This window comes from Apteryx mantelli, chromosome 4 (assembly GCF_036417845.1).
Source record: "Apteryx mantelli isolate bAptMan1 chromosome 4, bAptMan1.hap1, whole genome shotgun sequence".
NCBI classification, from domain to species: domain Eukaryota; kingdom Metazoa; phylum Chordata; class Aves; order Apterygiformes; family Apterygidae; genus Apteryx; species Apteryx mantelli.
The window spans coordinates 25,311,374-25,329,159 of record NC_089981.1 but is presented as its reverse complement, the minus strand read 5'-3'; the positions used below and the strand labels follow the sequence as shown (position 1 = coordinate 25,329,159).

The 17,786-nt window shown below is 40.7% G+C and overlaps 1 long non-coding RNA gene across 1 annotated transcript in view; it reads left to right on the top strand.

Moving 5' to 3' along the window:
• Positions 1–3,142: 3,142 nt before the first annotated feature.
• Positions 3,143–17,786, top strand: part of LOC136991979 (uncharacterized) — a 46,022-nt gene continuing 31,378 nt past the window's right edge. The window contains exon 1 of the long non-coding RNA XR_010884004.1: positions 3,143–3,259. This is a non-coding gene — a long non-coding RNA (uncharacterized lncRNA). The remainder of the gene's footprint in view (positions 3,260–17,786) is intronic.

Below are 17,786 nucleotides of genomic sequence, written 5' to 3'. Positions count from 1 at the left end.
CCAAAAAATCTTGGTGCTGTATCCAAGCAGTGACTAGATCACACGAATATGCATAGGTTAGTGCAAATATTTAAAGTGAAGTTGTTGACTTTGCCTGAAGTGGCTGAAAAACATGCCTTTCTATCAATTCAGGTCTGGGCAAAGAAACTCCTGGCAGAAGCTGGAAGGTGATGTCTTCTCAAACCACAAACATCTCTGCAGCTCTGGCTGACCGTGGCCCTAGATGTAGACAAACATGGCTGACTCCTCATCTCTTAAAAGGTACTTTGCCCACTGAAGGCAACCCATTTTGTATTAATGAAAATCCAGCCCCCAATACCTGACCTAGGACTTTTGTCTAGAACTAATAGGAGTGAGAAAATGTGTATGTTCCCTTGGGTTCTGCCAGTGATTATTTGATACAGTGGGATAACCATGTAATCTTTTTCTTCCTCATGTCAGTTGTCTCTAAAAAGACTGTTACTTGCTAAGTACATGCTTAACAAAATGTGGCTGCAGGCCGGAATTTTCCTATTGCATCAATGTGAATATTGTTGGGTTTGATTTGTTACATTAGATGTATTAACCTAATTTACTGGAGAGTCAAAGGAGTAAATGTTCAGATAATGGGCCAATTAAGTCAGTGAGGTTACCTCAGTATCCATTCACTGAAAGTCACTAATTCCTACAATCAACTTAATATTTTTTTAATTTTCTTAGTAACATTTTTATTTTTTGGAATCCTTAATTGGAAAAACCTAATAGTATTTATCTATCTAATTTTCTCCTACAGTTTAAGTTGAACAGGGCATTTTTCACTTCTGAATATGCATGGCATATTTTGTTATATGCTGTTAGATACATTGCATGCTGCACTTGAGACATATTTGCATTCACTGTTACATAATCAATAAACATGGGTTTTCTTCCCAAGAATCTAAAATCAGATTCTTAGCTGTTTTAAATCCTCCACAAAGTTAAGGCATGCCAGAAAATTTATACCAGCTAAAAATTTAGTGTCTGAATTAAAAAGCTGTTTGAGATTCATATGATGATAAGTATCTTAGTAACTTTATTTTTTTAAATTTTGCATTCCTGAAAACTGAGTACACAATAAAACATGGTCATGTCCTTTGCTATAAAATAATAAATGTACCGTTATAATATGGTCAGTGCAATTCTTTATATATTTGTCCCTGTTTTATAAGGTTCTTATGTTCATGCTAATAGTTCAACATGACTCACCTACAGTCCATATCACTGCCACAGCTGTTGTAAACCTTCCTCTGAGTCAGAGAATGACTTTATGACCCAGAATTCTGGCAGTGAGTACTATCCTAGTGATTTTCCCAATTAAGAGAGAATTGCTAGTTGGTATCAGTGCAGGGTGAGTCAGAGTTTGATGTAAGAGGCAAAACTGGACTCATCAGTTACTACTGGACTAGCTCAGTATGTCCTCCCCCTCCAAAATTCAGTGACATGAAAACCTGGAATGAGTCTGATGGGAACTCCCTTCAGGGTTCAGAAAGTCTGCTGTGGACCAGGGAATTAGCTCTGCCAAGTCTCGAGTGCTCTGACCTCTGTACTAGCGATCTGCCACTCATCACTGCAGGATGCACAGCAGCTTTACAAGGAGATGGGGCCAGCATCAGTGAAATAGTAGAGAGGCGGCAGGGCTTCTCTGCTTTACTCTAAGAAACCATTTGCTTCTTGGGCTTACCAGAATGCAGGAGATATGATGTTTAAACCACATGTATTTCAACCTGTGATTCCTTGTATTTTATTGCTGCAAAACAGCAGCTCAAATCTGCCCCAACTGGTTTTGAATAGCAAAATTTGTGTCCCCTATAATCTGCCAACTGCTTGCTACTGAGAACATGTTGGAATTAGTCAACAAGCTACCCTTTACTCAAAATCCTGTCAGAAGAAAAGGGTCCAACATTTAGGGCTCGGTATAGGGTTAAGCCAGGAGGGCAAGACAAGCTACAGTTTAGACTGCCTTCAATCTAGGGTTCTGGCTCTGGCATTTGTCATCCTTCTGGTCTGGGTTTGGCAGGGCTGAGGGACTAGACTTAGAGCTTGACTTGAGTCTGTGGAGGCAGTGAGAAGGAATTGTTGCCAGGGATGCTTTGATCTTGCTGGACCAGGTAAAGGACCCTGGGTGAGGGTTAAGAGAGGAATAAATGACTTGGTTTTTATTTCTCTTATGACCTTCCATCTGCTTGCAGCAAAGAACAGGTCAGGCTCTCACAACATGCCTCTTTCAGTGAAATTCCTGCCAGTGGCTGAGGGGTGTGGGCTGAGCCTGCTCTGAGGGACTCTGCTGCTGAGATTTTTTTTTTTTTTTTTTAACCTCAGGTTAGTGAATGCAAATCAGCCTTCTGGAGGTGAATGGTTAGTGAAGGTTTTGGTTTTATGACAAGGTAGAATCACTGAGGTCAAGCTGTTGCCTGGGGTTGGCACTGATAAGATTACTTCCTTTCCATGGGTTTTACCTGCAGCAAAACAGCTGACCTACATTAGCTACCATGACTTAAAACCACCCCAGCTCTCTTAAGCAGTGAGAACAAGGCTTGTTTAATCACAGATGTCCTTGTGAGTGATCTTTGTGGCTTTTCAGGTTCTGTGGCTGAGAGAGGAGGAGCGACTTTCTGCCACAAAAACCTTCTCCAAATCCCCAGGTTATCCTGTCAGAAGAATGATGAACTGGTCAGCTGCAGCTCTCACAAGCTTCTTGTTGCCACTCTCGGTTGTTCCTTTTAAAAAGGGAAGCAAGGGCCCATTGACAACATAGTGCATATAACAACAAAGTCCCTAGTGGACTTGTGCTGTCTTGGGGGAAAGCAGCAGCTCATAAATAACACATCACCTCTGGGCCTCTCTCTCAAATGGCTCAGTTCTTTCAAAATACCAAAACCTACTGCATTTATCTAGCTATGTTGATATATATATATATCAAAAAGTGTATATATATATATATATATGGGCCACTTTTTTTTTTTTTTTTTTTAACTTTGTAAGTGTAAGAAAAGGATTAGTCCTGTCTCCAATGGTAAGAGTCCAGCAGAACTTGGCAGGCTAAAAGCCTCCAGTTTTCTACATATCTTTTCCATCTCTAGCATTTTTCAGCCTATGTCTTCTCTTAAACAGAACAGATGTCATGCAGAGGTGGTGGAATAAAAGTGTCATAAAGTAAACCAGAGACAGCATAGAGCTGATGAAGTCCAGCGTAGGCTGATGAGACAAACATTTCCAGCCCAGCCCAGCAGTTCTGCATCAGGTATGTAAGGTCATGCAAAACGGGCATATCTGCATTTCCTTAAGGCTTCTCCAAACAATATTAAGGCCAACTTGCATTTGACCTCGAAATCAGGTCGTATCTCCTCATTTCTGTCCTGCCCCAAAGTGAGACAATGAGGAAGTGAAGGAATCGGACTGACTGGGTCCAAGCAACTCCTTCAGTTGCTGAAGCTTCTTTATACAAAAGGATATTCCAAAAATTCTTAAGTATTGCATACATAATTATGGTTATGAAGATTTTGAGCTATGCCCCATTGGGTCTGTTGTATTTTTCACAAGTTTACCTTTCACATAAAAAATACCTATAGGTACATGTCCATGGGACCAAATAGGATGCATTTAAGGGTGTTAAGGGAGCAGCCTATGCCAGTACAAGGCCACTTTCCTATCTTGAAAAGTTGTGGTGATGTGGGGGGGACCCTGGTGACTGGAGAAAGGCAAATATCATGCCCATCTTCAAAAAGCACAAGGAGGACTACTCATGGAACTACAGGCTGGTCAGTCCCACCTCAGTCCCTGGGAACGTTATGAAGGAAATCCTTCTGGAAGCAATTTCTAGGCACATAAAAGACAAGATAGTGACTGGGAGGAGCCAGCATGGGTTTAGCAAAGGCAAACCGTACCTGACCAGCCTGATTGTCATATGATGAAGGGTTTAGTTCAGGGAACAAGTAGAAAGCAGGCAATATTGTTTGCCTTGACTTTAGCAAGTCTTTTGACTTAGTTTCCTGTAGCATCCTTGTAGACAAATTTAGGAGGTATGCAAAGATAGGTGAGTTACAAGGTGGGTGAAAAATTAGCTGAGCCACCGGGCTCAAAGAGTAGCAGTCAACAATTCAAAATCTATCTGGTGACTGCTTATGAGTGGTGTTCCTCTGGGGCTGTTGCTGTTTAACATCATTATCAATGACCTGCATGAGAGGATGGGCTGTACCATCAGTTCACAGATGAAACCAAATTGAGGGGAGCAGTCAGTGTGCTACAGGGTGGGACTGCCATTCAGACAGACCTCAACAAGCTGAGGAATAGACTGACGGAAACTTTGTGATGTCCAATAGAGACAAATGCAAAGACTGTACTTTTATGCAAAGTCCTGTATTTTTTGTATTGTATTTTTTGTATTGATGAAATAATCCAGTGTGACAGTACAGGTTGGGGACCATCTGGCCAGAGAGCAGCTTTGCAGGAAAGGATGCGGTAAGCTCAGTGTATGACATGTTGAACCTAAATCGTCAGTGTGCCCTTGCAGCAGTGAAGGCTGATTGCATACCAGGTTGTATTAGCAAGAGCATAGGCAGCAGCTGAGGGCGGTGATTCCTCCTCTCTAGGAGGCACTGCACCTGGAGTTCTGAGTCTCCCAGTGCAAGAGAGAGATTAACAAACTGGAGAGAGTCTAGTGGAGGGTCACTAAAATGGTTAGGAGCTGGAACACATTGCTGCAAAAAGAGGTTGAAGGAGCTGGGGGTTTTTTATCCTGGAGAAGAGAAAGCAAAGGGAAGATCTTAGTGCTGTCTTCAATCACCTAACAGTGAGTAATAAAGAAGATGGAATCAGATGCTTTTTAGAGGTACACAGCAAAAGGACAAGAAGCAATGATCCTAAGTTGTAGCAAGAGCTACTCTCTGACCAGATATAAGAAAATTGTGGCTACTCTCACTGTCACAGTAAGAATTACTAAACCTGGCATATGCTGCCCATAGACTGTGACATCTCCATCCTTGGAGATATTCAAACTCAGCTGGACAAGATCCTGAGTAACCTGATCTAACTTCCAAGTTGACCTTGCTTTGAGTAAGGATTAGATCAAATGACCTCCGGAGGTCCTTTCCGACCTGAATTATTCTGTGGTTTTAGAGTGAATCTTTGCAGTTAGGTTTTGATAATTCCACTGTTTGTATCCTGATTTTCCAGGAGAGGAATGTAAGGTTAGAGAAGGGAAATACAAACCGCTGTTTGAAACAGTGGGGTAAAAAAGTCAGCTAGTAGGTGCTAAGGAGGGGCTAGAGTAGAAACTTCAGTGGCCAGAGGCTTTAGGAACAGTTTAAACAGTGGATTCTGGTTAGAGGAGGAAGGATATATATGTGAAACACATGCTGGAACTGAATGGTGTTGGTGTGGAAACGTTAGTTAAACAGGCAGAATGCAGGGAGCTTTGTATGAAATGCTGGCTGCTTAGCTGACCCCTTTGTTTTGTAGTACCCTCCATATCTTCCCTGTGACCACTTTTCTTGTGTCTGTATGTCTAGTGTAAATCAAGATAGTTTTACCAAAGTGAATAGAGCCACACCACATTTGTTTTGATTAAATATGAAATTTAACTTGGAGAGTTGTTTCGGTGCAGTAAACTTGGTAGGAGCATAAGGGAGAAATGTGACTTAAAATAGCATTTGTGAAATATATATAGCAAAATGAGCAAACAATATACAGTGAGTCATGTCCAGTGGGTTTTGCAATAAAAGAAAGAAGAGCTTCTCTTGGGAAAGTAACTGGGAATAGTTTTTGCATATCTGTAGCTGGAGCAGTACCTACCTCTGAGTGCAATGTTTCGGCAGTGCCTCTGTTTGCCCTGTAGTGTTGGTGTGTGCCGACCCCAGGGGAGGGTACTGCTTGGTGTTCACAGCAGTCAGGCTGCGACTTATGGTAACAAAGAATCTGAACTAATTTCTGAATTCCCGGCGTTCAGGAGCACTCTCAAAAACTAACCTGGGTAATTTGAGTCACAGTGTTGTCTTGTGTCTTGGTGCCTGCTTCAGCACTCTTGTCCTATATCAAGCTGCAAGTGATGCATCTGCACTCATGTAGTGCTCCCTGAAGCCAGGGGAGCTCTGTGTGGGTACGAGCGCTCTCTGAGCAAGTCGTTGCAGGACTGGACCACAGGCATTCATGGATTAGGAGAGGCATTTATGGATTAGGACAGACACTGCACAGATTAGCAAAGAGATCTTCTAGCACAGTGAAGTTGGACTTCAGTGATGCTGGTTTTAAATATGATTTGAAATCTGGTTTGTCTGGCAAACAAAGACTGAGCATAGCCATTTTACACATGGCCAAAGGCTATACTGGCATATATATCCTAGGGACATGACAAATGCCACTGTCTTAGAGGAGTCTGCTACAACACAGTTATCCTCTTACCTGGCTGCTATGCAGACTCATTCTTATAAGCTGGTGGCACTGTTGCCCTGAAGCAAAACCAGCTGTGCTAAGGTGGAAAGCAGCAAAGCAGGGCAGCTTTGCTTTTAAAGGCTTTGAAACCCAATGAAGCAGGATAGCTTTGGTCAGGCTGGGTGGCAGCAGCCTGGCCATCTCTATTAAATATAAAACTCAACACACAGCAGAGAAAAGGGGCTCTGGTGACACTATTTCAGCTTTGTTCTCATGGTAACCATTATGTCATCAGGATACCATGGTTACTATAATATTCCTTATATTTCAAATGTTAAAAAAGGCAGAAGGGAAGAAAAAAAAAAACTTTTCCCAAAGTTGATAAAGAGATGTACTTATTCCAAATTAAGCAGTCATAAAGAAAAATCAACCAACAGTTGTTAATATTTCAGAGAAAAGCCATTTGAAACCATGAAGAACTGTTTTAATTAGTAATTGCTGTTTCTGCTGCTGTCCCTGCCAACATATGGTACATGTCCTGGGGTTTCCTCTCTCTCAGCTTGTGTCACCATCAGCTATTTTGATAAATACATACTTCAGAAGACTGAAGTGGTCGTATTCAAAACTTTGGAAGCTTAATTTCTGCATGAAGTAAAAAACCTCAATTTGTGCAAAATAAAAACCCCAAAGTTCACGATTGGGACTGTGAGGTTATCTCACTTCAGAGATTCAAAAAATGCAAAAGAAGTCTTGGCTTGGATGCCTTCAAGATGCTGAAGCATATGGCTTGAAGGAAATCAGAATGGCAGCTTGTTATTCCTTGTTTGAGGACAAAAAGTACATTGATTGCAGTATGCATTCAAGGGGCCATGCCTGCAGACCTCTATGACTACAGCTTGAAAGATGCCTTTGCTGAAGAAGAGAACATGTCCTCTGATACTGGGAGAATGTATAATTTTGAAAAGGAACCGATAATGACAAGCAGAAGAGTTTTTGACAGTTTATGTAGAATAAGATCAGGAACAAAAATAAAACAGGTAAGGCATACATTTTCAAAAGGAACTGGTGTTCTTGGGAGCTTCAGTGTTAGTAATTGCTCAACTGAAGACTGCTTAGAGGAATGGGTGGGCATTCTGCACATTGTTAGTATCGGGTCCTGTGAAATGTTTTAAGACAGAATCCCCAAACTCAGCATGTTTAAAATCACAAATTCATTTTTGGAATTCCTAGCCACTGAGTTCAGGAATGCTCAGTTGGTACAGGACTGATTTTGAAAAGATAGAAGAGAGATTAACAAAATGTTAGGGGTTAAGATTTGATGGAATAGTTCTAAAATCAAACATCCTTTTGTTAGTTTCTGTAATTACTTGATCTTATCACCTCTATTATTCTTTTCCCTGATATTTGTTATCACTGATTGACATGTTGTCTTTTAAATTGGATAGTAAATTCCTAAGGCCAGGATTGTAGTTTTCCTTGTGCTTGCAGTGCATCAACTCAACAGGGCCCAATCCAAACAAAGCAGGCGAAACTCTTATAAAAGCATGAAGCTACACATGCTGGCTTTTAGGTGCTAAAAGACATCTTTTTTGCAAATAGGAATGCAATCCATTGGCAAGTACAGTATGTGAAAGGTTATTGTATTAGCCAACAAGCAAAGGACAAAATTTCTTGGCTGCCGTGTAAACCGTACCCCAAAGAAGTTAACAAGGTGTATAGTTGACTCCAAAACATTGCGCTTTAATGTGTGTCAAGCTTCTCAATGTATTAGAGTATCCTGGATATCCTTAGATTCATCTGACCTCTGCAGGAGCCCTTCTGCCAGCATTTAGCTTTCAAAATGTTGGCTTTGCATGCTTTTAGTATGCTTGCTGTTGCATATTTTACATACAAATAGTCAAATACAAAAGTTCTGGCAAAAACAACAATGATCAACAGCCAGATCTTCCTGTACATACAAATCCATAGTCTAGCTTCAGCTGCTATGATATCAGGGGAATAAGAAGGGGAGCCAGAAACATGAATTTGAATGGAAAGGCTGTCAGTGTAAAGAATCTTGCTTCTTGATTATAAAAAAACTACCATGCCAGCAAACACTTAGAGGTGTTTTTAACAAATTTTCTCTCTCCAGATTAAGCAATCAGCTGCCCTTTCTTAATGTTCACTGTACCCTAGCTGATTTTGTACATCTGTTGTAGTCTTGCAAATATTAGTAAACAAGGATTTCACAGCAAGCATTGCTTCTAGGCAGAATCAATAGGCACTTCAGATAGCTGAGGTCTATATTTCTGGGTATGTCTAAAGATATTTACCTGCTTGTCACGCTGATTCAGGAGGATTCCTACTTTAGACTGAAGAAAATTAATGTCAAAAATCGTTCTTGGGAACAGAAATACAAGCTGCCATAATAAGAGGCAGCATACACATTTGGTCTAAGAGTCCTGTAGAATAATGTTTCATAGAAAGTATCTTCTGACTTGAAATATTCCTACTAAGGTCAAAAATGTTTGAAAAATATGGAATTTCAGACAGCTCATTCAGAAAAGAACCATTTCGGTGATACTTACTAAGCTTTCCATGTGGCTGGGATAAATAAATAGCCTATGCTACTGAAGTTCATTCATTGCCAGTACACAGCAGCAATTGTGGCTGTACAGAGAAATGTATATGAATAGTAGTGGCCTCAAGGGATCATCGTATGGCAAGACAAAATGCTAAACCAGGGGATCAAACTGATTAGGGCATTATGATTGATACAAGTGGGCAAAATTAATTTCTGTATCGTATTTCTAATAGATCACCACCATACAACATAATTCTTTTGGTTTTAATAGTATCTGATGTCTTAAAAATGTCTCCAGTGTATTGGAAGAAGATGAGGTTTGGCTCTGGTTTAATTAGATTTCAGAGAATATAATTAATTAATAATTTAACCTATGTATCACGGCAGGGTGACATGAGACAACATATACATAAAGCCCTTTCTTTGCTGTAAATAACTTGAGTAAGAAATCAAGAACGTGCATATTGTACATAGAGGAAGTTGGCATATGCTCTGCAAGACTGCTTTGTCTGGCACCTGAGGCTGTTTTCAAGCTTTTTCTTTGAATTCTTCTAGTTGGTATTCATTCCCAGTCTCGTTGTCACTTAGCATTACTGAACTGCAAGCAGCAGCCGTGCCCTTTCTTTCCGCCTATTGTGACAAAGCCTAGTTTATCAGGCAATGCTCAAAAGTTATTCTGAATTCTGACTTATGGGAGCTTATGAATTTAGTTTTCCCTGTTTGAAAATATTAATAATAAAAGAATGACAATAAAGAAAAACTGAATTTCAATGGGCTATGCCAGGCAAAAGTTTTCTGATGTAACTTTGGCATTTCTATCACACTGATACTCCTTTTGCAGTAAATGGAACTAATCATTCCATCCAACTAAAAGATTAGTTTTTCCAGTATGCTATTTACAGAATATGTGCAGAAACCCTTTGTTAATGCCATCAGTCGTCTTAATGCATACACATAACTTTACTTCTCAACCTGTTTTTGTCATTACACAAACCCTTTCTGCACAAATAACCAAAATATAGTATGACATACTTTTAGTTGGGTGGAAAAAAAAAAGGAATATAAATATACAAAATTCAAGAATACTCGAATGGAGCCTTTACTCAAACTAATGATTTGGAAGTAACTGTTCTGGAAAACATTTCTGCTTTTGCTTAACAGTGCTGTCTGCCATGCAATTCAGTACCTCTCCATGTGCAAAATATGATAACTGTTGAAGTTTATATACTGCAAGAAACATAGAAATTTTATTTACTGTAAAAAACATTAAACGTTTGAGAAACTAGTAAACAATGTCCAGTATTTAGTGTTTGGGTAATACACACCAGTTGGCATGCATGATACACGTGGTAGGAATCACTTGACATAGGATCTATATGGCACTCAAGCGTAGACTTCAGAAGCAAGAGAAACTGAAAGGTCATCCAAACCTAAACTGGAGAATGAGCTTTTTCTTAAGAAAGTGACTTACCTGTGGCCAGCTGTCATATCACCAAGGAGCATCTGTATCCCTACTCTGTTGCTATATCTTATTTTTCAAAATGAAGTGGGGAATGAACTGCCACAGGTCTTAAAAGGAGGGAATAAGAAGAAGTATGATTAAAGAAAGAAGATGCAGTTACTCCAAACTATACAGCCCTGGGAGTTTCTGGTCTTCATGTTTCGTGATACAGGCTCATGACCAGGTCGAGTCAGGTGGAGAGTTTTTTAAATGTGACTGAAGCCAAGGCATCGAAGTGGATAGGAAGCTGGCCTTATTTTCTTTCATGTCATCTTTTGAAGCATCCTTTATAGGCCAGATACAGAGGCAGGATTCAGAGCTAAGTGGACTGTTGCTCTGTTTCTGAATGATAATAGTTATACTTCATGTTTCCGTCTATTTTCTATATAAAATAATGTCATCAAAACAAAGCAGTAAACAAGCTTGAGAACTGTTAATAGTGGTCATTAGGACCTATTGCAATGTTCTACTCTGTCAGTGAAATGGAGCCTGGTTAATTGAAAATGGGCTGTTGAAAACCATTTTGGTTTTACCCAACTTGTTAATGCTCACTTGATAGCTTGGTACTGTAGGAGAAAAGAGAGATTCAGTCCAGTACTGTGCCTCTTAGCTATTACTTGTGGCAACAGTCTCACTCTGACTGGATTTGTCAGAAGGACAAGCTGTAGGTCTAACAGAATCTCGGGAGATCTAGCTTAACTTCACTGTAGTGCCACCGAATTCCCCTGGAGAAAAAGATGATATCAGAAGCGGCTCAGGTCATAATAGAATCAATTGGGCTAACTCTGCTCTCAATTCAATGCTTTCAGTCCTGCTAACTTCAGTGGGATTGCGTGGCTGTAACAGACAGCAGCGTTTACCCATGAATGTTAGCCCTCCAATCTAGTACGGCACAATAGCAAAGGTATACAAGGCAGTCAGCAGTAAATGGTGTGAATTTAGTATCCTGAGTCTAAATGTATGTAATTCAAAACAGTGCCAAAAGGACAAGGTGACATCATTTCTTCGGTATCACAGTATCCTTGTCTTGTGCCATGTTCTGCATGACCTAGCTTGACCCCATTCTGCTCTGACTGAACCATCACAAATTCTCTTTCTTTAATCTCCTCACAGTCTCCCTAGATTTCATTCCTCTCTCCAGAGCTTAGGTAATGCTCTGGACCATCCAAGAGAGCCATTTGGCCTCTCAGCTCTAGCAACAGGGTGGTGAAAGGACTGGAAATGGCCCCTTTTCTTGGACTATGCCATGTCTCCATCTTCTCAGTGAAGTCCCAGAGTTTCCATGCCTGTTGGGACGGTGGCTACCTGTGGATGCCAGGGGGTTCCAAATGAAGGAGAGATGGAGGGTTGTGGTGAGGCACAAACTCTAAGGAAGCAGAAAGTCTGCTGAGGTCATTCTCCTGAAGTCCTGAATGAGGAGATTTCAGCTTCCAGTCAGATCAAATTCTCTGATGGTAAATGAAGGGAGAAAGAATCCTCGCAGCCTGAAGACTCTGTTTCACTCCTGGTCTGGATGGTCAAGATACTGCATCGTTGATGAGATTGCAGCATTTTTTGTGTGTTATTTAACATTGAGGATTCAAATATATCAGCAGTCCTAGCTGAGGGACAGAATAAGAAAATTTCTTCTGTTACTAAATGGTGATGGGTCAAAACTATTAAGTACTGGAGTTTCTTTCTTAAACTCTTTAAAGCTTACTTTACTTTGAACTTTTATAATTTATTAAGGAGAGATGGCCATGGACAAAACCTGCCTTACATCCTCCTTAACCTTTGGCCCCCAGGTCTTAACTTCAGAGGTGCTACTCTGAGCTCATACCTGCATATATTTGACTTAGTATATAAACCAAATGTACTCTAAGGGTCAAACTCATCCATGGCATAAGCCAGAGCAGTTCTCTTTGAAGCTGATACAAGTTCTGTCCATTTATACCTAGAGTGAACTAAGTCTTAAAAGGCTTAGAGTTTGATTCTCTCTTTCCGTGTTCTTCCTGTTACTGGCTAGAGCTGATTGGATTCAAATAGCTATTGGGACAGTTCAACAACTGGGAAACAAAAGAGTTAAAGATAGGTTTTTGATTATTTTCTCAAGTATCAACCGAAAGCTCCCTTTCCAGTTTTCACTGCAATGTGACAGTGAGAGACTCTCCTAAGGCAGTACTGAGGCAGGAATAGATCTCTTTTTCAAAGTAAAATCTGAGATCCATTTTGCTTGTTAAATATGCAGCATTTTAATCCATTGATTTAAATATCAATTCTGTGGGCATTAACTCTTTTACAACATGCAAGTCCTGTTTGTGTTTATTGATGTAATGTCCCTGGGAGCAGGAAAGCGACAAAAGAGCAACCTTCAGTTTCAATTTAATGCAACTCAGGAATGAAGTAATCTACTGTCTCTCTTGTTGATTCAGAGTAGTGACACATATCACTAATATATTGCATGCACACACAGAAATAACACAAGAGATGCTCTTGCTTGCGTTATTACTCACTTCCTACTTCTAACTTAAGAATGTGTTAGTAAGAGTGTTATACAAACTGTTGATACAGTATTAACAAGAAGAAATATAGTACAATGCATCGTAGGAGTATGGAGCAGTACAGTTTTCCTGTGTGGGTTGGAGAAAGTATTTTTTTTAATATTCTGATTACAGACTATGATTAGCTTAGTTGTCGCCAGTTACAGGTGTACTAACACCCACTTTCTCCTATTATATGGTTTCTGTCATGAGTGATGACATCATCGTCTAATCATTACAGCAGTGGACAAAGAGTCAGAATTCCTGCCTCCTAAGAGCAGTTTGGGTGATTTACTGTTTTATGTTCTGGGTCAGTCAGAGATCAGTCTCTTTATGCCTCTGTCTTTCCATCTCTAAGTAGAAATAATCTGGAGGTTGACATTTATGCTTAGAACTCTTTCTTACTCTCTCAGATGCAGTAAAAGAGCAAGTAAAAATAAGCATGCTGTCCCACATGAAATTCTGATATTTGAAAATTTGTTTTTATCAGGAATTGGGCCAAATATGAAAATGTTTTTCTTTGTGTGGGATGAAAAGTTCCAATAAATGGCGGTTAGGGAAGGAAGACCTCAGATATTTCTGTAGTCCCAAAGTGAATAGGTTGTGTTTTATTTCCTGAACAAAAAAGAAATATTTTGATTTGAGTTTAGTTTGAGTTGTCTCTGTGTTGCCCAAGTTGTTTGTAGAAGTCATCATTTGGGATGTCATGCCACTGGGTTTCTCAGAATTTCCCAGGGTTGTGTAAGTCCCAGGGAGTACTGTGTTAGTTGCTCTGCTTTGTGTCCATTCAGCCTCACTGGGAGATCTCAGGTAGGAAGGAGGAAAAAAGGAGCACAAGGCAGCTGTGCTGCAGTTCACATAATGCAGTGCAGCAGTGGAAGCTCGTGCAAATGAACAATGAACTGCCTTGGAACAAAATATTATGGTTTGGCTCAACAACCTGAAGTTTATTGGTGAGAAGGAGCAAAGGCCAGTGCTTGTGGCATCTGAAAGCTGGAGCAATCCCTTCATCCCCCTATATTCACGTAAACACTAGCAATGCCTGGGTGGTCGCCTACAGAACATGTGGCAGAACAGATGTAAGGACACAAAGTGTGAAACGACAGTGCCACTGTGAGTCCAGAGACCATTTATGAGGTGAAATGGTCATGCCTCCAGAGAGAAAGAATGGTTAACATAAAATCCCTGAAATCTGAAGTTCTGTCACAGGCCCTGGTACAGACAACTGTCCCCATCCTCCCAAGATGGAGTTGGTAATCAGCTAGGAGGTGTTTATATAGGTTCTTGTTAGAGTAAATTCAGTGAGACTTTATTCAGTCCCAATAATTCCTATCATGCCAAGCGCAGAGACATTTCATAAGGTTTCCTTAGAGTACACAGAGCCTACAGCAGCTAACCCGGGCCTCCTAGGAGGCTGAGAAGAACGTGAACCAGGACGTGTTTCATGAAGAAAATACCAGCGTATTTTCTTACAGTACAGGGTTTAGCTTTCCTTTAGCAGGAAGCAAAAGGACTGGAAGTAGAGTGGTTGGGATTTCACTGGGATGTATTTGAAGATGGATTCTTAATTCATGCCTCCTATCCAAGGAGGGCTGTAATTCTGCCTCCTGAGGCACTCTGAGCTATGCGTGCACTTGGCGCTCAGCTACTCAGCCAGTAGGCTGTTCTAAACCTCCTAGTTTGTTCTCCCTGGATCTAAATGTCATAGCTTCCTCTGAAAGCCACTTAGGATGCTTCAGGAATCCTCTCCCAAGGCAGCTGTAACCTCCTCGGAGAAAACAGCAAGCTCCAGTGAATAGCACTGAGTATTTAGAAAAGCCTCAGAAGGAGAGGGAAGGGGGAAGGACATCTGTCACTGTTTTTATTTTAAAGTAATGTTAAAGCAAATGGTTGTGTCCTGTGCTTGAATGTTGTTGTACTGGATCAGAACAGAGACTGGGAACTTCCTACATTTTATCCCTGTCACCTTTGGGAGCATGAGCAAGTGACAGGAGCCAGAGGTGGGTTAATGTACAGAGCTGTTAACACTGGAGACCAGTAATGCGCAAATTACTAGAGCTTTGGGGGTCCAGATTTTCTAAAATCTCTTTGGTGGTCAAGAAAATTTTTTGTTACTTTTTTTTATTTGCATGGATAAGCCACATCCTGGATCATCCAGGGACTTGCTCTCTGGTGATCATACAGCTTGATCTGTGTATTTTTACCCCATTTCTGTACAGAACTCCCTAATATGTTGTCGTTCAGCCCCAAATTAGGACTTGGCAATTTCTAGGGCTTTTGGGAACATGGCTGTTTCTTCGTGTTTTTTTTGTTTTGTTTTTTCCCCCCTGGATGCCTGGGTATTCTTCCTCTTTTGTATTACTCTTTCTCACTTCCATTGTAGAGTCTAGGCAAAGATTGCTGCTGTGTGCTTTTGCTGGTTTTGTTTTTCTGTTGAGCTGTGCTTTTAAAAAATCATCAGGAGTGCCTCAGGCATAGGATGGGCACCTTTCCCATATGGTTTTATAAGCATAAATAAATACTTATAGAAAAGACATCTGTGGCAGTTCCCCCTCTTCTTTGATAGATCTCTCTTCAAAGCCATGGATCAAGAGAACATAGCAGATATTGAGCAGCAGGGACCATGACTCTAAGGACTGGCACAGCAGTGTCACACGTGTACTTCTAAGTCTGCATGAGTAACCTTCCAAAACACAGGTTGAGAAAACAGTAAACACACTTATCTTGTGTGCTTCTTGCCAGCAGGGGAAGAAAGTGCCTCCTGTCACTCAGAGCAACTCTCTGAGGCATGGCAGTCATGTGGAGGCTGAAGGCGGCCTGGCAGAGGCTCCCTGCTTTCAGAAGTATGACAGAAATTCAAGTCTGCTTCCACTGAGACATTAGGAATGGCAGTGCTGAGATTCAAGAGACCAAAATTAAAATTCCAGCTCTGACACTGCCTTTTGGAGTGTCTGAGCAAATTACTGTGTGCCTCAGTTCCTACTGGTAAAAGAAGGATGATAGTATTTCTTCTCTCTGACTTTGTCTTGTATCAGACCGAGGCCATTTCTCACTAAACATGCACACTTGGACCCCAGCCCTCCCAAAGCAGCCAAGCAATAAAAAGAAAAGTAAAAATACTAGTAAGTAGGTGAGTAAGTAATTTCTAACACCTTGGAATTAATGCGAGATTTCCTAGTATTGATTTTATATACTAAAAAGGTAAGATTTATCTGTTTGTGAAGACAGGTAAGTTTTTACTGAAAGCTGTAAAACTTGCTTGAGAGACAAGCAAGTAAACAGATTTGACTGTAGACAAGTGTTTTCTTCATATAAAACCAGTGAGGCAAGAAATACATTTTTATGACTGTATATCCACTGAAAACAGCTCATCTACTGTTCTGTCCTTGAGGTTGGTGGGAGATTGGTAAGGGGCATAATCATAAGTTCCCAGATTTTGTTACTGTGCTCCAGATTTTGTTCTTTTTCTTTCCACGGCTCATTCCAGCATGACTCTGGATGTCAAAGGTTGATGGCGACAAGACAAACTGTACCTCATGCTGCCATCCTGAAACTACTTGTCTGGTTGGTAGATATAGTGCTTGATATTAACTGTGTTTTCTTAAACTTGTTTACTGGAATTGGTATTTTACAACAGAGAGTATATCTCCTTCCCAGCCAATACTTATCATTGGTTTAGAATGAACAAACCTGGTTCTTCACTGTCCAGCTATCTGGCAGCACAGAGTATTGCTTAACAACTAGCATTCTGGTTAGGCGGTGTTTTGCACTGACATAAATAAGTGTGTGAGGCAGTACAGGACAACAAATAACGAGGCTGATGTCTTAACTGTGGTATCCCATATTGGGTAAAGGGTTGTCATTTCTCATCAGCCTGCATCACTGAGGAAAGTGAAGGTCAAGGGAAACTGCAGTAACTCGGCAGCTCTGTAGATGTCACCAGCCTTTCACTCCAGCCTTCCCCCACCATTCTCTGGTAGGTACCTATCTCCCTCCAGCAATTTATTTTGTGACCTCAGAGGAACTGCTGTTTGGATGATGAAATAGTGTGTAGTACAAGTTAAGAGCTGCCAGCAATGAGCTGTGCCTGGACAGGAGATACAAAATGGAAAATGTAAACAGTAATGCAGTATTTTTTCAATTACATCTTAAACAAACATACTTACTTACCAGGAGTCAGAGAACAGTGTGAACGTCTTTTTGGATTTTGCCAGCTAAATCATTAGGGCATTTCCTGCACTTTGTTTAAAATGATTTGTGGAGGTTATTTGCAACATTTCTCCTTCTCCTGGAATTCTCACGTAAAAATCCAAACCACATAATTTCCGTTCACATAACACCCACAGCAGGCATGCACTGTTCTCTGCTGGAGCTGGGAACTTGTCTGCAAAGTGGCAGGGGCAGTTCCAAAAGGAAAAAAACAAAAAATCAAAAAAACAGGAGAGAGAGGGGAGAAAATGACCCCCTCAAATCCTTGCCTTGCAGAGGATGACTTAGGTGCTAACTTCACATAGTGAATAGAAAGCTAAGTGTGTGAACATAGGGCAAAGTGGGAGGGGAAAGGAGAACAAGGAGATGGATATCCTGATTGCTTGATGAGGTGAGATTTTTGGAGCATAAACCCAGCCTCCTTAATTAACAGTTCTGTTTGGATGTGCTACAGCAGCACACCAGAGATTTTGAGTCCCATGCTTCACTTGGTGGTAGTGGGGTGCTACTGCCTCCTGTAATAAGACCCCTGTTTACTGCTCTGAGCAAGACTGACCTCTGTTACATCAATGAGGAAAGCTTTAATTGATCTCTGTTATGTTCATGGGAA